We start from the raw sequence: 20,827 nt of genomic DNA on the forward strand, positions 1-20,827 counted from the left end.
ATATATAAAATATAATTGTATAAATATATGTATATGTGTATTAATTTCTAATGTTTTTTGTGTGCTCTAATTTATCTATTTTGAAAGATAACTAAAAATACTATAATAGCTAACTTTGTTGGTGTGCTTACTATGTACTAAGACCTGTTCTAAGCTCTTTAAAGGTTTTAGCTCATTTAATTTCCACAACAGCTTTTTTGTGGGATAAACTATCATTTTTTCCATTTAACAGATAAAGAAATTGAGACACAGAGAATGTGACTACTTTGCCCAAGTTTTCACAGCTAGTAAGCGGAAGAGTGAAGATCTATCTGAATGCAAGTAGGCTGGCTCTAATCCTGAATTCTTAAAAGATAAAGACAACTTCTAAAATTGCTGAATGAGAAAATTATATGCATTATATTCACCTCCATCATAATTTGTCTCCCTTGGAAAGAAACTGGTCATTTACCCTGTAGCCCTGAGTAACCTGATTGTTTTAAGTGTAACCCAAATAAAATTGGGTTGCCTTGAGGCCAGCCTCTGTCTCAGCATATCCAAAAGAAACAAAAATCTAATTACCAAAAGCCTTTAAAAGCACTGAAGATCTCCTGAGATGATGCTGGGGAGGGGGAATTCTATCATGAAGCATATAGGAAGACTAATGAGAATCTGATTCACCCCCTGTTCTTTCCAGGGTCTTTTTATCTTTTCTCTCTCCCTTGGCCTTCCAGCTCCTGTCCCACTGCTGCTTTGTCTGATTATCTTTCTCCTCCTTCTTCTCCCTATCTCATCTGTGCTCACAAATAGTGCTACCGTTCTTCTTTCCACCCCCTCTCCTTACCCTGAGTAGCCGACAGAGACCTCAAAAGCCAAGCAAGCAACAGAGGACACCCCCTCTGCCCTCACGCTTCTTTTAGTGCATGTCAACCCTGAGTCCAAACCGTAAGTCACCGCATGCATGGACCCATTTGTTTCCTGTATGAAATGGTCCTTATGAGCAAAATAAAGGACCCAGTTCTTATCCTCCAGAAACCTGTACTGCAGCTGGTGATCTGATACTCTGATTTGAGGCTTGCTCCACATCAACACTCAGGATCACTCAAGGACCCCGCCACTTCTCTGAGAGCAGACACTCCAACTTCAGAGTTCAGGAAACGTTTCTTCCTTGATACCATTCCACTCTGTTCCATTTTCACTATTGCTTCTGTCTTCGGCATCCGAGTTTCAGAAGACACAGTTCACTTGAAGACATTGTACTAAGTGACACGAGGAAGACACAAAAGGACAAATATTGTATCATACTTATATGAGGGACCTGGAATAGTCAAATTCATTGAGGCAGGAAGTAGAATAATGGTTTTCAGTGGCTGGGAAAGGGGGCAAATGGGGAGTTAGTATTTAATGTTATGTTGAGGATTTCCTGGTGACTCAGATGGTAAAGAATCTACCTGAAATGCAGGAGACCTAGGTTCAATCCCTAGGTTGGGAAGATCCTCTGGAGGAGGGCATGGCAACCCCACTCCAGTATTCTTGCCTGGAGAATCCCATGGACAGAGGAGCCTGGCAGGCTACAGTCCATGGGGTCACAAAGAGTCAGACATGACTGAGTGACTGACACTTTCACAACAATGATGAACAAATTCTGGAGATGATGATGGTGACAGTTGCATAGCAATTCAAATGTACTTAGGGCCACTGAACTGTACACTTAAAAACAGTTAAAGTGCTAAATTTTATACTATGTATATTTTACTACAATAAAATGTCGTAATTCTCAACGATTAAAAAAAAGCATGTTGAAAACATTTATAATTCTTTTAGTCCACAACATGGGCACTAAAATAATTCCCATTTTCCCGGATATGTAAACTGAGGCTTAGAGAGAGAGGTTAACTTCCCTAAAATCACATAGCTGGGAAAGGCAGAGGCAGGACTTGATTTTTGACCTGTCTGAACCAGTAGCCCATGCTCTTAATCTCTTTGCTATACTGCAGGTGGTTCATGCACGCACAAACAATGATCAAGAACCTGCTGATTTAGGGAAACTTTTTCTGGTTTCATAAGCGATTACTGGAGAAGGAAGCTATGACTGATTTCTGAAGAGTTTTACTTGCATTGTTGAAGACTTTGGATTGTGTTTTGGGTTTTAGGAAATCACTAAAGATTTTAATCAGGGGAGATTTTAACCAGGGAAGTTTGAAACATGAGCTGTTTTATTTTTTGGAGCAATGACTCTACCAACATTGTGGAGAGTGGACTGGTATCCCAAAGCCTACTAAACCTTTGTTTTCCTTGCTTGGTCAATAAGTTTATTGTCTTCAGATGAAAAAAAATCTTTGTAGAAAACTGTGGTTTGTGTTTATTAGCTCCCAGCAGTCCACTCCTGAGCATATAGTGTGTTCTTCCCATGGTTCAGGCCTGTTTTCATGCAAGGCTGGGGGATGGGGTGGAACTGTCTGAGGGGCTGAAATGCATCCTAGAAAATAACTCTTTTTAAGGGAAAACAGAATAGATGTGCCATGTTTATTCAAGGGCAACAGGATAAAGCTGTAAGGGAAGGGTAATGATTCTAAAAGAGATCAGTTTATCAATAAGATCGCCTTCTGTCTCAGGCTTCATGGAGTCATACTCAAGTCCTAAGGTTAGAGGACTACAATAAATAACAAATAAAATATTTTCAAAAAGGATGCACTTCACTAGCATAAATACCCATGAGGCAGCAAGAACTTGTCCTTTGGCAGCATCAGTGTCCATACTCTCCATGGGATGAGACACAGTGCCCTGGGTCCTGGCATCAGCAGTAATGACCACACCTCAGTGGGCAAGGCCGAGGGCATTGGTAGACACCAGCAGCACTGAACTTTTTGCTGTTTTTGACAATGATGATAAAGCATATCACTAGAGCTAGCTGGGAGAAGGCAATGGCACCCCACTCCAGTACTCTTGCCTGGAAAATCCCATGGATGGAGGAGCCTGGTAGGCTGCAGTCCATGGGGTCGCTAAGAGTCAGACACGACTGAGCAACTTCACTTTCTCTTTTCACCTTCGTGCACTGGAGAAGGAAATGGCAACCCACTCCAGTGTTCTTGCCTGGAGAATCCCAGGGACGGGGGAGCCTGATGCGCTGCCGTCTATGGGGTCGCACAGAGTTGGACACAACTGAAGCGACCTAGCAGCAGCAGCCGCAGAGCTAGCTAAAGTAGGAAAATAGGAAAATGGCAGCTCTTGGGGCATAGCCAAGAAGACTGTTTCCCAGACTGCCTCTGAAATGCTCCCTGGAGAATACCACGACCATTTAGAACTCATTTGAGCGAATCTGGAATTCCATTAGACAGTTAGGGGCGGAGCGAAAGAAAGGCAATGTTGTGATAGATATTCCGGCAGTGATTTTTACTCTCATCCTGAGACTCTGTGGCCGAAGGAAGTCCAAAGGTCCACTGCAGTGGTATGAGTTTAGAGATTATAAGGGTTAATGCAAAGGAGGAAGAGTGGGAGCTAAGGAGAGGTAACATATACAAGAAATAGTTAAAAGGAAAATTGCCAGAGTATGGTAACTGGCTGTAGTGAGTAAGGGGGAAGATGAGCCTTAGGTGACATCCTGATCAATGAAGGAGCCATTCACCAAAATGGAGAAGTGAGGAAGAGGAGCTTGAATGGGAAAATGATGAATTCTGCTCTGGGACATGTAGGGTTTGAAGGGTGTACAGTTTATGACAGAAGAGGTCCATTTAGACGATATCTACATCTAGATTGTAAATGAAACCTTGAGATAAAACAAGTCATGGAAAGTATGCTGAGTGAAGAGAGAAGAGAAACAAGAATAAGTCCTGGAGTAGTGTTAATAGTTTGATATCTGTTAACCAACTGCATACAGACCCTGAAAGACTTTTACATGTTGAAATATCAGGTGAGTATGGGTTGTTTGGAGAGGTCCAAAAATCGAGGGGAGGAAGTAAAAAGTATGATCATGATTCAATTTTTAAAAGGAGACTGGGGGTAATGTAATATAAAGAGGCTCAGCTGACATGTTAACACAATCCCTGTGGGAGGACTGCTCATGTTGGGATGTTCTCATAGATTATATTGAATGAAGGAATTACTTGGATATTTCAAAGCCTGGTGGATTGGATATTTTCAGCACCATCAGTCTCTTCCAAGTGACTCAGCACTTGAGAAATGCAGAGTCACTGGGGAAGAGACTGAGTCCAGTTAATCTTTTCTTAGGACGAGGCTCAGCTGCCAGAATAGAAAAAGTTCCCTTTCGTTGAGCCAAACAAGAATGATATCAGGGTTGTACTAAAAGGACAGTTGGGGATGAATCCTTATCACCTAGTATAATTTCAACTTGCCCTGTAGCATCATCAGTCAAGTTAATTATAAAGTTGTTCTCCAGTCAGCCTTCTTTCTCCTTTTAAAGAAGCCTTATAATGGGTTTTCCCCCTGGCCTGAAATTTCTACCATAAGAGTCACTGAGTCATAAAACTTTAGGGCAGTCATAGACCGTAAGGTCCAACTAGTCTAGTCTCTTTATTTAGATGAGGTTAGTTAAGTGTAGAGAGCCTGAATCAAATTCCCAGTCAAATGCCTTCAGGGATGTGGTAGATAACATCAGCGATGACAGCGGGTATTGAATCTGCTTTTTAAACACTGAATTTCCACCAATATGAAATGTGCCCCCTTCTGTTTGTCTTGAAATCGCATAATCTTCATGGTCTAGCTCCCCTCCCCTTCAACACTTTGACAGCAATATGGAAACAAAATAATATTTTTGACCACAGGGAAGAGCAGCACCCAGTATAAACAGGATAAGAGGATATGACCTCAGGGTGGGGGTCAGTAGGGAACTAATTTGACAACTAGCTGGACAAGTTCCACTCAGAAGGGTCAGCTTCTCCATAGCTTCAGACAACAGTTGTCTTGAAGGACTGTGAAGCTATTGCTGCCAGACCTTCTAAATGTGTTTACTTTTTTTTCTTTCTCCTACAGGCTGCTCCATGCTCTTTCCACAGACCTTAACTCATCTCCTGAAAATAGGCTGTTGACCAGGACGAAGGCATAAATAACTTTCCTAGAGTCTCTCTGTTATTCTTGAAGCACCTGTTGGTTTTCCTGTCTTTCAGATGGATGTAGAATGTTCCAGATTTCTTCAGCCTAGGTCATTGGGTACACAACACTCATGTTTCAGTTCTGTCTGCCTCTCCCTGCTTCTCTTCTTACAGACTTTTTTTCCTGCTAAAATTTCAGACACTAAACCAAACAGACTTTCTTCATAGTACATAATGGATTAGGTAACCAGAGAAGTGTGCTAGGGCAATTTTTCCAGAAGTCCATGGTTTAAAAATGCAAACAGGAACCAGAAACACTTCAACATGCATTTATCTCGAAGACTGCCTACTTGAAATTAGAAGGTTACCAATGTTAATAGATTGTGGGTAAACCCCAGATTAAACCCCAAATATGTGAGTGTATTAGTTGTCTATTGCTACACAAGAAATTATCCCAAATGTTAGAAACTTAAAACAATATATACACATTCATTATTTCCCGGTTTCTGTGGGTTAGAAATCTGGGTAAAGCTTAGTTGAGTCCTCTATCTCAAAGTCTCTCACAAGACTGCAACCAAGATATTGACTGAGGCTTTAGTCTCATCTCAAGGTTCAACTGGAGAAGGATCCGTTACCAAACTCATTGATGGAGTTCTTGGGAGGCTCCAGTTCCTTGAGGCTGTTGGATGGAGAGCTTCACTTCCTCACTAGCTGTTGGGTGGAACCCATCCTCAATTCCTTGCCACATGGGACTTTCCAATATGGCAGTTGGCTTCATCAAAGCCAAGGAAAGAATCTGCTAGCACAAGGGAAGGCACAAACTTTTGTAATCTAATCATGAAAGTGACCTTTATCTTTGACCTAGTAATTAGAAACTTCCCTGTAGCTCAAATGGTAAAGAATCTGCCTGTGATGCAGGAAACCATGGGTCGATCCTTGAGTTGGGAAGTTCCTCTGGAGAAGGGAATGCCAACCCACTCCGGTACTCTTGCCTAGAAAATCCCATGGATGGAGGAGCATGGGAGGCTACAGTCCATGGGGTCACTAAGAGTCAGACACGACTGACTTCACTTTCACTTTCATTAATTAGAAACAAGTCATTAGATCTGTCCACATCCATCCAGGTTGTTGTTGTTCAGTTACTCATATGTGTCTGACTCTTTGTAACCCCATGGACTGTAGCCCACCAGGCTTCTCTGTTCATGGGATTTCCCAGGCAAGAATACTGGAGTGGGTTGCCATCTCCTTCTCCAGGGGATCTTCCTGACCCAGGGATCAAACCCACATCTCCTGCATTGCAGGCAGATTCTTAACCACTGAGCCATGAAGGAAGCCCCCACAACCAGAGGAAGAGGATTGTATGAATTTCAAGAGGTGGGAATCATTGGGGGCCATTTAGAAGTCTGCCTTCCCCAGTGCGATTCCAAATATACTTGTCACTATACCAACTAGAGCTTAACAATATCAGTTATAATGAATTTGAACTTCACTGTAAGCCTTAAAATGACAGGATGCTTGGGAGACAGAGATGTGTTACTTCAGATAATACTGACTTCTATAACAAATAAACTCTAAAATGTCACTGGCTTAACATAAACTAGGTTAATAACCATGTAAAGTGGGCATTCCTCATCAGGTGGGTTTCCTGAAAGTGATAATTAGGCTTAGGCTCCTTCCATCTTGTTGCTTAACTGTCTTCAAAAGTTCACTCTGGAGATTGTCTCCATTCTAGGAATCTAGAAGAGGGAAAGGGCATGAAGGAAGCAATCTGAGAAGTCTCTGTGGATCTAACTTGGAAATGGTGCTTCCACTGAATTTGCATCAGATAGAACTCACAGGCCATTCCTAACCACAGGGAGGCTGGAAAAAGGTCTGTCTATGTGCCCAGGAAGAATGTAACTCAGTCTGATGAGTAACTAGCCAGGCTCTGCCACACAAACTTTATGAAATTCATTTATGTAACAAACATTAACCAGGAGCCTCTTTGTGACACACTCTATGCTAAATGTCGGTAACATACACATGAATGAATATTTATAGAGTATCCCTATTATATTCTTGCGTTTTCATTCTTTAATTTCTGTGGGTTTTATTTTCTTCACCATTCCCTTATATTTCCCCCTCCTTGGTGGTTAACTATCACCAAAGATGGCCACCCAAAATTTCTCCCATCCTTCATGTACATGCTGATCCTTTTTTATATAGAAATGGAATTTGTTTCTCTCCCCTTCAATCTAATGCTGACTTGGTGACTCACTGTGACCAGTAACGTGCTGTGTACTTGGTACAGTTTAATTTCTCAGTACTGGGCTGAGACCTTAAGAGGCTGGCACCTTCTACTTTCCTGCTTTTAGAACCCTGAGACCACTTTTGTATAAGAAAGTCCAAGCTAATAACATGAAGAGGCCATGTGGAGAAGAACCAAGGCATCCCACTGACAGCTCCAGCCCTGCCATTAGCTGAATGCAGCCACATGAGTGACTTCAGCCAGCTTCATGTAGAGGAGAAGAACTGCCCAGCTAAGTTGAGCCAACTCACAGAATCACACAATATAATAAATCATTGCTATTTAAGCCACTAAATGTCATAGTGGTTTACTACATAGCAACAGATAATTAAAACACATTTTATTCATTTTCCTTTCTTCCATGTTCTTCACATTTCTAGCGTGTCTTCCAGATAAGGTTCAGAAGAAATTACTTCATATAATAGGAAACAAGTGAAACACATCACAGAGTACAAAAATATATGATACAACAGGAAACCCGAGCAATCACAATACTTCAAATCATTGATGCCATGTGGGCAGAGTATGTATTTGCCTTGCAGAAAAGCATAACCTGTGAAAAAATGCCAAATGAACTTTGTATGTGAATTGCTCCCCTCCCAGGATATGACCTGTTACAGTCACATTCTGCAGGCATGTAAATATTGATAAGTGATAAGCTCTGTAGTGCCAATAAGAGAAAGTTCCAAGTGATATGATCGTGGATTCAAAATGTCAGTAGTGAAAGGGAATAGGGATTGATATGCCCAACAGTAGGGAAACACAGACTCCAAAAATTGCTGATATTTTGTCTCTACTTGCATATTTCTCCTACAATTAACCAGCACTTTTTATACAATTTTGAAAAAGAAAAAAGTTACATAAGAAGAAGTCTCAATTCCAGGAGAAAAACTGACAGTGAAACCTAGAGATGTTGCTACCTCACATCAAAGCCTAAAGAAAAATAACACACCCTAAGTTTGCAGAAAGGAAAAATGGCTCTTCTCCAAGGGATGAGTACAAATCATTCTACCATTGGTTCCCATCCAAGCTTGGCTACATCTACTTAGTTTCCTCTGTCCTTGAGGAAATGCCCTCTGGGGGCATTTGTCTGGCAGCCCATCCGCTATCTGCCTTGGAAGAGTGGAGGGGAAATGGGGTGAGGCCTGAGTGGGGCCAACAGGTGCTCTGTTATTTGCCCTTCTCTGATGCTACTACATTTAACTGCACAAGAGATGCCCTTGAGTCTCTCTGCAGAAGCTCAGCATCACCGAGCTTTATACCACAATCTGCCACTGAATGACTTTTGTCTGCTTCTGAGCAGATATGTTCGGTGTCCATGATATCCTCATTATGGTTAATTCCCATCCGTCAATAAGACTGGCCTCTTTGCTTCATCAGAGAAGCACAGAATGGCCTACATGCTAAAGCTCTGTAGATGAAATGAGAGTCAAGGCTTATTCAAGGAGGCAGAAGGCATCTGGGGGAAATGAGAAAGGAGTTAGTGAGTAATTCTGCTCTAGGGAGTCATGTTTCCTGCCCTTCGATGGGGTTAAAGGAGCTGGGGACCAAATTTTTTGCTTAAAGATCCAAGGGTGAGAGTCTCATTGGTAGTCAGATGGCGGCTGAGGCAGGAGTCATCTGAAGGTTTCAATGGGCTGAACATTCAAGATCAGCTTCTTCACTCACACGTCTGGCACCCCAGTGGTCCTCTACATGGCCTGTCTCTTCAGCAAAGTAGCCAGGACCTCTTTTATGGATGTTCAAGGTCAAGGCTGGCGTTAGAAACCCCGAGTCCTCTTAAAGGTTAGGCCCACAACTGGCAAAGCATCATACCTGCAATTTTCTATTGGTCTAAGGAGTCACAGGCAAGCCTAGATTCAAGGGAGTGTAAGAATGGTTAACTCCTCTTAATGGAAACATAGCACCTCTTTATGGGAAGAGAAGGGATTGATGGCAGCCATTTTGGGGGACAAAGTACCACATGGCCCCTTCCACTCTCAGAATTTTCTTGGTCTGCAAAATAAATCTACAGTCCTAGAAGTCAGGATAGTGGTTACCCCAGAGGGAAGGGTTGTGACTGGCGAGGACATGAAGGGGCTAGCAGGTGTCCTGTTTTTGTTGTTGTTTAATCTATGTGTTAGTTACATAGATGGGTTCATTTTGTGAAAATTCATCAAGCTGTGTACTTGTGATCCATCCATTTTGCTGGCTGAATGCTACACCTCAAATTTTTTATATTTAAAAATAAACTTGATAGCAAATGAACAAAACAACTACAAATTTAAAAAAAAAAAAAAAAGGTGAGACTTTCTGGATGATAAAGTAAAGTATAAGGTCATCCTGCCCATTGCCCAACTACAGGCCATATGGGAAAAGCCAAGTGAAGGTAGGCAGAGATTGGTTGGAGTGCTGGTGCCCCCATTGCCATGAGTGAGGGGAGTTGGGTTCTTTCTCTTCACCTTAAACCAGGTGAAAAGGGCTTTATGAGAACCACGAAGAGCCTGACCTATGCTCTCTGAAGCTTGAGGGACACAAATGCAGCCACCTGACTCCCTCCTGGGGAAGTATGAAGGTGTGAGCCTGTGGTTGACCTACCCTGGAAGCAGTGTAAGGAGAGCTAACTGCCCTTGGAACCACAAGCACTTGCCTTGACAGAAAGGTCCAAGATGCATTCACATTTTCCCTGAACCAAATGTGGCCCTTGGAAGGAATCTGGACTTAGTGGTCCTGAGAGGGCTCTTACCCAGGAGGACCACTTAGAAGGCAGCTGATCCCACCAAGGGATGGACTGTACCAAAGCCAGCCAGAGAATGCTCACCCTCACCAGAGGCCTTGCTGGGGAGAGATTCCCAGCAACTTGAAGTCTTCTGAGGGACCGTTTGTTCTTTCAGTCACTCAGTCCTGTCCAACTCTTTTGCAACCCCATAGACTGCAGCCTCGGAGAAGACAATGGCACCCCACTCCAGTACTCTTGCCTGGAAAATCCCATGGATGGAGGAGCCTGGTAGGCTGCAGTCCATGGGGTCGCTAAGAGTCGGACACGACTGAGCGACTTCACTTTCACTTTTCACTTTGATGCATTGGAAAGGAAATGGCACCCACTCCAGTGTTCTTGCCTGGAGAATCCCAGGGACGGGGGAGCCTGGTGGGCTGCCATCTGTGGGGTCGCACAGAGTCGGACACAACTGAAGCGAGTTAGCAGCAGCAGCAGCAGACTGCAGCCTGCCAGGCTTCTCTGTCCATGGGATTTCCCTAGCAAGAATACCAGAGGCAGCTGCTATTTCCTCCTCCGTGGGATCATCCCAACCCAGGGATCAAACCCACATCTCCTGCATTGGCAGGTGGGTTCTCTACCACTGAGCCACCTGGGAAGTCTGTGACAACTGCCAAGAGTCAACACTGAACACAATCTACACTCAGGAAGTTCCCTTGCCAGTAACAGCTGCACCCATCTCCTGAGGGATGCCCTGCCCTGTCCTCAGCCCCTTCCTATGTACCAACTATGGAAGGACTAGAAAGGGCAGCCAGAGACTGGGGGAGAGAGTGAAAGGCAGAAAAGAAGGGACAGAGGACATCACTGCTCCTCTCTGTCCCCTCCCTTTGCACAGGTCCCAGTCAGAGGCAGGCTGGAGTAGGGGAGGGGGAGAAGATGCTAGAAATTGAATAAAAGATTGAAGTTTGCAGGTTAGACTGGATGGGACATTTTATTTACTGAAACAAAATTGTACTTGAGACTGAAGGGGATTGAAAACCTCTGGGACCTGCCTGAAATTTCATCCAGGAGAGAGAAAGAGCTATCTGAGAAATCATGTTTGATAAGGCGATGGAAGGAAGAATGAATAATTTTCTCTTTACCTCCCCACACAAGTCGAGCTACAAGTAAAACACAAGTTATAATGTGTGCCACAGGCCTTTGTTAGCTGGTGGCTTCAAATGAGATTGCCACCCTGCCTGGTCTTCAGTATTGAGGCACAGGCTGGCATCAATCCAATCACTACAATGAGAACCCTGGAAAGGGCTCCCTCTTCCCTCAGCTGTTTTGGCCAGTTTCCCATGGTACTGGCTCGGGGGTGCTCCAGAGGCAACGTCTCTGTTCCTACCAACCGCACTTCCTCATTTGTGTCTTTATTCATTCCACAAGAGTCACCGAGTTTAGCATGTATCAGGGCAAGGGGTACAATGGCAGAAACAACAGAGTCCCAGCCCTCTTGAAGCTTACAGCCTTCTAGGGGTGACAGATGGTCACATCGTCATACAAGGGAACATAAGGGAGTGATAAGGACCATGGGGGACAGCGTGGTGCACTAGGAAGGCCAAAGAGGGGCCACCTGGAGTGAGGGAAGTCAGAGAACTGTCCTCTGAGGGACTTTTGATTGAGATGGGATCTGAGAAAAAGAGTAAGACTTAACTAGGGGCAGCGGGAGACTGTTCCAGGCAGAGGGACCAGTATGTGAATTGAGCAATAAAAACTGGGGCTGAAAGACAGAACCTGAAGGAGAACATTGTACCAGGTGGAGAGGTAGGTAGGCACTGTATTGAATTGCTCAGTCTTGTCTGACTCTTTGTGACCCCATGGACTGCAGCCTATCAGGCTCTTCTGTACTCAGAATTCTCCAGGCAAGAATACTGGAGTGGGCTGGCATTCCCTTCTCCAGAGGATTGTCCCCTCCCAGGGATCGAACCCTGGTCTCCTGCATTGCAGGTGGATTCTTTACCATCTGAGCCACCAGGGAAGCCCAGGTAGGCACTGGGCCTGCGTTCGTAATTTTGGACTTGATCCCAAGAGCAAGGGCACTAGGAAGCCATCAAAGTGTTTTCAGTCTGAAGGAGACATTATCAGAATTAATCCCACCCTCGAAGTACAACTCAAATCTGACCACTTGCCCACTCCCAGGGCTGCCAGCTTGTTCTAACCTTTCACCACTTCTCACTTGATCTCTGAAATCACTTCCCAAGTGGCCTCCCTGTTGCTTCCCTTGCCCCTGCACTATAGTCTGTTCTCCAAACAACAGCCACGGTGATCCTCCTAAAGTGGCAGACTGCTCATGCCCTCCCTCGGCTCTAACCCCTCCGGTGTCTTCCCGTCATCCTCAGAACACAGTGTGGAGTCTGGACCATGGTCTACAAGGTCCCTCAGGAAGGTGGCCCTGCCTGGCTCCCCAGCCCTCTTTGCAGCAGCCTCTTTCTGACTCACTCTGCTCCAGTCTCCCCACCCACCCCCGCCCCTGTCTCCTGGCTGTTCCAGGCCCAAGACAAGCATTGTTTCCACTGTAGAGAGAGTGCTTGCACTAACTGTTCTGTCTTCCCAGATGGCTGTGTGGCTCTCAATCTCAATTCCTTTGGGACTCAAATGTCACCTCATCAGCAAAGCCTTTTCTAAAATAGTACCCTGCCTCTCCCATCCCTAGTTACTGTCTAACCTCTTTCCCTGCTGTTTTTTTTTTTTTTTTTTCAGAGCACTCACTCATACCTGAGGCATTTACTTGCTTTCTCTCTGTTTCCCAACCACCTCCACTGGGATAGGCTCCAAGTGGGCAGAAGCTTTCTCAGTCTCATACGCTCTACTGGCAAGCACAGTGCCTGGCACACAGCAGTCTCTGAATAACCCTGTGTGGGGATGAATGCATGGCCACTGCGAGGAAGGGAGCTGAGGGAGGTGAGGGTAAGAGTGAAAGTGCATGGCCCGCCAGCTGCTAAGTTCCCCCATTCTGTCAAATGTGTGACCCACATACTATGCCCCAGCCAGGTTCTTCCAGTAAACCAGTCACCCCGACCCCTACCTGCTTGTGCCCTCCCAAAGTGCCATGACACTGTAATCTCAGAGCAGAGGCAGCTACAGCAAGCTGGGCAGGGCACATGCTCCTGGTCCCACCCCTCCCTGCACCTGTACCCAGGGCCCCTATGAAGGCAGAAGGTGGCAGGAGTCTCCGGGTGTGGGCAGGGCAACCATCAGCCAGGAACCCAACCTGGGGAGCAGGAGGCAAGACCACTGTGAGCTGATGCCCTAAGCCCCAATACCATTGTGTTCCATTTACAAAATACAAACTTGATGATAAAATCATGAAGAATTTCAAGGTAACAATCGCAGAACATTAATCCCCAAGCATGAGGCCCTTCTGAACACGGGGCTCTGTGCTACTCCTATACAGGCTGCAGGCCCTTGAAGCCAGGGTGGCTGGCTCTTTGTGTTTGGCTGAGAGATCTATGGCTTCCTAACCAGGGTGGGGTGGCAGCCTTCACCTTCACCATCCTAGGGTAGGAAGACCCTGGCGGAAGCTCAGAACGCAGACCTCAGCCTTTTTTTCTCTCCTCTTCCCTGTGAGCCAGTTTTCCCACCCACATGTGGTATGGAGTAAGAACTCTACACACACCCCCCCGCCCCCACAGCCCTCTCCAGTGGAGCTTATCCACCTCTACTTTTCTCGGACACTTTGGAGCTGAACAGGCACCCCACCGCCCCCCACTATTCCACCCTCATCACGCACTTCAACTTTTCCCACCTCTCCAACTACTTTGATGGGATGATGCCTTGCACAACATTTGAGAGACTGAAGAGAAGGGTGAGGCTCCTCTGACCAGATGGAAGGAACAATGCGAGGGAAGGAGCGCCTCTCAGTAGGAAGACATAGAGTGCTAAGAATGCTGAAGAGGTACTTTTCAACAGGCTGTGACAGGAATTCATGTTTCTACGCTATACTCAACCCAAACTTCCTGCAGCTCTCCAGAAATTGCTTGGGGTGGGGGAGGGGAGCCACACAATGTCACTGAAGCAAGGAGAATTTCAGTACGTTAAATAAAGGTTAAGAGGAATCTCGGCTATTGTTAATTGCTAATTGCCTACCACTTGAGGACTTCCAAAACAGACACTCAGTTGATCAAAGGAAGAATGTAAGTGCCGATAAGACTCTCCCAAACACTCACCGGATACTCAATGTGTGTGCACACATACTCACAGAGGGATAAAAGGCAACTTCAAGTAGAATAAAAAAATCATACTAATAGATAGCACTTAGATTGTTTATTACCATGTGCCCAGCACTCTTCCAAACATTTCATTTGTAGTAACCAATTTAATCCTCAGACAAATCCGTAGGGCATTACTGTCAGCCCCATTTTACAGATGAGAAAACCGAGGCACAGAGGATGACATGACTTTCTGTATGCCGTCATTGTGCACACAGGATGAACTAAACCAGGCACTCAATCAGAACTGCCAGAATTAAAGCATCACTCTTCAGAGCAGTTTGAGAAAGAGTATTCAGCTGCACAGGTAAAGTTTAAGAGGAAAGTAAGTCCAAGGCATAAAACTACAAGCCTGAAAATAGATCCATAAGCACTTCTGTCCTGCTGCCTCTATTCAACTACCCTTGGGGGCACAGTCTCTGACTTTGCGGAAGGCTGGGGAGGAGACGACGTGACTACATCATCTGTCAGAGTGAAGACTAAGGCTTTCCCATAATTCCCATCTGTTTCTGCTCCTGAGAATAAACAGAAAGTTCCCACGTGGACTCATTTTTTAAATATTGCTAGGAGCGTGCCAAAGGCGTCCTGACTCATTGCTCACTGGTAGCCACCCCTGAGCCATGCTCAGCTGCTTCATCAGCATGGCCCTAAAAGTCCCTTCATACCAGAGCAGCAACCTGCCAAATATAGCAAGCGCCCTATTTTTAAAAAGGTTCCAATGAGCTAGCAGAAAGCTATCAACACATGCCATCAGCTCAGTTTTATAAAAACCCAGGCCAAGCCATCTGTGTGGCATTGAAATAACGCTGAGGCAACAGAGCCACAACAGCAGTGAGGGCCTCCATGGGTCAGACCCTGCTAAGTGCTTCCTTACATCCACTCTCCACTTCATGCTGGTGGCTGCCCTGCATGACAGGTTTTCTTATCCCCATTTTACAGATGAAAGTACAGTCTTGGAAAGGTCAAATGATCACCCTGCATTCGCCTGGCGAGCACTCCACAGTGTTTCAGAGACACCTTATTGGATACCACATGGCACTTGTGTTACTGGAGACTGATCCCAGGTGTACTGAAGGCCTAAGAGGAGACAAACCTTAGTGGCACGTTGTTGCCCCTGAACCCACTGCTCAAACCCTCAGCTCTCAGTGTGGAAATGCCTTCCGAGTTTGGAGAGGTTAGAGGGCTTCAAGAATGGATCATAGAGCTAAATGTAAAAGCTGTGTTAGTTGCTCAGTCGTGCCCGACTCTTTGCGACCCCATGGACTGCAGCCCTCTATCCATGAGATTTTCCAGGCAAGGATACTGGAGTGGGTTGCCATTTCCTTCTCCAGGGGATCTTCCCAACCCAGGAATCGAACCCGGGTCTCCTGCACTGCAGGCAGATTCTTTACCAACTGAGCTACAAGGGTGATCAAATGTCTAGAGATAAATAAAAACATCTTTGTGACATTGGGGTAGGCAAAACATTCCTAGATAACAACAACAACAAAGCATGGATGGTAGAGCAAAACTAGATAATGAACTTTATTGAAATGTGAAACTTCGGCTCTTAAAAGGACACCTTTTCGAAAATGAAAAAGCAAGCCACAAATTGGGAGAAAACAGCTGATATATATTTATCAGAGAACTCATATCCAGAACGTAGAACTCTTAGAATTTAATAATAAAATAAATAAGTCAATTAAAACATGGATAAAACATTTTAACAGACACTTCTCCAAAGACAATTACAAACGGCCAAGGTGTGTATGAAAAAGTACTCAACATCATTATTCAAAATGCCATTTAAAACATGAGATATTAGTACATACCCTCTAGAATGGCTAAAAATGAAAAGTCTGACAATACCAAGTGTTGACAAGGATGCAGAGGAAGTAGAATTGGCCTACATTGCTACTGACACTGTGAAATGGTCTAGCCACTTTAGAAACCGGCTTGGCAGTTTCTTATAAAGTTAAATACACATTCACCATATGACTCAGCCATTCCACTTCTAAGTATTTACTCAAGAGAAATGAAAACATATATCCACACAAAGACTTGTACAAGAACACACATGGCAGCTTTCTTCATAGGAGCCAAAGACTAGTAACAACCCAAAAGTCCAAGGACAGGGGAGTGGATGAACACATTTTGGTGCCTCCATACAAAGAAACGCAAACATAACAAACTGCTAAGGCATACAACACCACGGATGAATCTCAAAATAATTATGCTAAATGGAGGAAACTAGACCACAAAATCATACAAAAATCTCAGTATGAGTCTCTTTATATGACATTTGAGTACTCACAAAACTGTACTGACAGAAAGCAGATCAGTGGTGGCCTGGTGCTGAGAATTGGAGTGGGTTTGGCTTCAAATGGGCAGCCAAATTTGGAGGTGCATTAGAAATGTTCTTTATCTTGATTGCAGTGGCAGTACATACCACACGTGAGTATATAAATTTGACAAAACCTTTCAAACTGGGTGTTTAAAAGTGGCACATTTTTGCTTCATATTTATTATACCTCAATAAAGTTGATCCTGAAAAAATTTACTGAAAAAAGTGTTTTGAGAAAGGGCAGGAATTCATACAACTGTTATTTCCAAGCCCCTTCCAGAGCTAACAGACCTGGTTCCTGGCCGCCCTCCAACCTGAAGAACCCCAGAGCTACCTGTTGCTTTCTCATTGTGAAATCAGACCTCTCTAGCTGGGAGAGTGAGACTTCTGTGAAACATGTGGTTGCCATGGAACATAAACGCCATTCCACCCAGGTCCCTGCAAAAAAACAAACAAACAAACAAACAAAAAACTTCTCTAAGTACATATGCACATTCCTCTCAAAAGAAGGGTAAATTATTTCCACATGCAGGAAAACTAGACCCATACGATGATGTTCTCACTGCAGAATCTCCCTCAAGGTAGGTGTTATTCAGCCACCCATGTAGGCATTCATCCATTCAACAACTGTAGAGTGAGCACCTACTATGTGCTGGGCTGACAATGGTGAACACATAGGCTCACAATGGACTCACTGCCTGGCTGGGTAAGGCAGGGGAATACAGGCAGTTAACAGGCCATTACAGTCCAGTGTGGTAAGAACCCCATATCAGATGCTGCCAGTCTCTGCCCCCCCTGGACAGCTTTACCTCATCTCCTTGGACCCCTTTGCCAGTTCTGTGTAGGCCTGCTCTAAACACACTTTTCGCCTTTAGAGATCACCCACGCCACTTTGTAAGAGGACTGTCCTTAGGCTGCTGGAGCTGGATTTGCCTGCATCAAAGAAAGCTAGAAACTAGGAACTTTCCTCTTCCCTCCCCTTAACCAGTGACTAGTTCAGTTCAGTTCAGTTGCTCAGTCGTGTCCGACTCTTTGCGACCCCATGAATCGCAGCACGCCAGGGCTCGCTGTCCATCACCAACTCCTGGAGTTTACTCAAACTCACATCCATCGAGTGGGTGATGCCATCCAGCCATCTCATCCTCTGTCGACTCCTTCTCCTCCTGCCCCAAATCCCTCCCAGCATCAGAGTCTTTTCCAATGAGTCAACTCTTCACATGAGGTGGCCAAAGTAATGGAGTTTCAGCTTTAGCATCAGTCCTTCCAATGAACACCCTGGACTGATCTCCTTTAGCATGGACTAGTTGGATCTCCTTGCAGTCCAAGGGACTCTCAAGAGTCTTCTCCAACACCACAGTTCAAAAGCATCAATTCTTCGGTGCTCAGCTTTCTTCACAGTTCAACTCTCGCATCCATACATGACCACTGGAAAAACCATAGCCTTGACTAGACGGACCTTTGTTGGCAAAGTAATGTCTCTGCTTTTGAATATGAGATCTAGGTTGGTCATAACTTTCCTTCCAAGGAGCAAGCGTCTTTTAATTTCATGGCTGCAGTCACCATCTGCAGTGATTTTGGAGCCCAGAAAAATAAAGTCTGACACTGTTTCCATTGTTTCCCCATCTATTTCCCATGAAGTGATGGGACCAGATGATGCCATGATCTTCATTTTCTGAATGTTGAGCTTTAAGCCAACTTTTTCACTCTCCTCTTTCACTCTCATCAAGAGGCTTTTTAGTTCCTCTTCACTTTCTGCCCTAAAGGTGATGTCATCTGCATATCTGAGGTTATTGATATTTCTCCCAGCAATCTTGATTCCAGCTTGTGCTTCTTCCAGCCCAGCATTTCTCATGATGCACTCTGTATATAAGTTAAATAAACAGGGTGACAATATACAGCCTTGACATACTCTTTCTCCTATTTGGAACCAGTCTGTTGTTCCATGTCCAGTTCTAACTGTTGCTTCCTGACCTGCATATAAGTTTCTCAAGAGGCAGGTCAGGTGGTCTGGTATTCCCATCTCTTTCAGAATTTTCCACAGTTGATTGTGATCCACACAGTCAAAGGCTTTGGCATAGTCAATAAAGCAGAAATAGATGTTTTCCTGGAACTCTCTTGCTTTTTCCATGATCCAGCAGATGTTGGCAATTTGATCTCTGGTTCCTCTGCCTTTTCTAAAACCAGCTTGAACATCTGGAAGTTCACAGTTCATGTATTGCTGAAGCCTGGCTTGGAGAATTTTGAGCATTACTTTACTAGCATGTGAGGTGGGTGCAATTGTGCAGTAGTTTGAGCATTCTTTGGCATTGCCTTTCTTTGGGATTGGAATGAAAACTGACCTTTTCCAGCCCTGGGGCCACTGCTGAGTTTTACAAATTTGCTGGCATATTGAATATAGCACTTTCACAAAATCATCTTTCAGGATTTGAAATAGCTCCACTGGAATTCCATCACCTCCACTAGCTTTGTTCGTAGTGATGCTTTCTAAGGCCCACTTGACTTCACATTCCAGGATGTCTGGCTTTAGGTGAGTGATCACACCATTGTGATTATCTTGGTAATGAAGATCTTTTTTGTACAGTTCTTCTGTGTATTCTTGCCACCTCTTAATATCTTCTGCTTCTGTTAGGTCCATACCATTTCTGTCCTTTATTGAGCCCATCTTTGCATGAAATGTTCCCTTGGTATATCTAATTTTCTTGAAGAGATCTCCAGTCTTTCCCATTCTGTTGTTTTCCTCTATCTCTTTGCATTGATCACTGAGGAAGGCTTTCTTATCTCTTCTTGCTATTCTTTGGAACTCTGCATTCAGATGCTTATATCCTTCCTTTTCTCCTTTGTTTTTCACCTCTCTTCTTTTCACAGCTGTTTGTAAGGCCTCCCCAGACAGCCATTTTGCTTTTTTGCATTTCTTTTCCATGGAGATGGTCTTGATCCCTGTCTCCTGTACAATGTCACGAACCTCAGTCCATAGTTCATCAGGCACTCTATCAAATCTAGTCCCTTAAATCTATTTCTCACTTCCACTGTATAATCATAAGGGATTTGATTTAGGTACTACCTGAATGGTCTAGTGGTTTCCCCTACTTTCTTCAATTTAAGTGTGAATTTGGCAATAACGAGTTCATGATCTGAGCTACTGACTGTATAGAGCTTCTCCATCTTTGGCTGCAAAGAATATAATGAATCTGATTTCGGAGTTGACCATCTGGTGATGTCAATGTGTAGAGTCTTCTCTTGTGTTGTTGGAAGAGGGTGTTTGCTATGACCAGTGCATTCTCTTGGCAAAATTATATTAGTCTTTGCCCTACTTCATTCTGTATTCCAAGCCCAAATTTGCCTGTTATTCCAGGTGTTTCTTGACTTCCTACTGTTGCATTCCAGTCCCCTATAATGAAAAGGGCATCTTTTTTGGGTGTTAGTTCTAAAAGGTCTTGTATGTCTTCATAGAACTGTTTAACTTCAGCTTCTTCAGCATTACTGGTTGGGGCATAGGCTTGGATTACCGTGATATTGAATGGTTTGCCTTGGAAACGAACAGAGATCATTCTGTCATTTTTGAGATTGCATCCAAGTACTGCATTTCGGACTCTTTTGTTGACCACGATGGCTACTCCATTTCTTCTAAGGGATTCCTGCCCACAGTAGTAGATATAGTGGTCATCTGAGTTAAATTCACCCATTCCAGTCCATTTTAGTTCGCTGATTCCTAGAATGTTGACATTCACTCGCCATCTCCTGTTTGACCACTTCCAATTTGCCTTGATTCATGGACCTGACATTCCAGGTTCCTATGCAATATTGCTCTTACAGCATCAGACCTTCTATCCCCAGTCACATGCATAACTGGGTATTGTTTTTGCTTTGGCTCCATCCCTTCATTCTTTCTGGAGTTATTTCTCCACTGATCTCCAGTAGCATATCGGGCAACTACCGACCCGGGGAGTTCCTCTTTCAGTGTCCTATCATTTTGCCTTTTCATACTGTTCATGGGGTTCTCAAGGCAAGAATACTGAAGTGGTTTGCCATTCCCTTCTCCAGTGGACCACATTCTGTCAGACCTCTCCACCATGACCCGCCTGTCTTGGGTGGCCCCACACGGCATGGGTTAGTTTCATTGAGTTAGACAAGGCTGTGGTCCTAGTGTGATTAGATTGACTAGTTTTCTGTGAGTATGGTTTCAGTGTGTCTGCCATCTGATGCCCTCTCACAGCACCTACCGTCTCACTTGGGTTTCTCTTACCT

This window comes from Budorcas taxicolor, chromosome X (assembly GCF_023091745.1).
Source record: "Budorcas taxicolor isolate Tak-1 chromosome X, Takin1.1, whole genome shotgun sequence".
NCBI lineage: Eukaryota > Metazoa > Chordata > Mammalia > Artiodactyla > Bovidae > Budorcas > Budorcas taxicolor.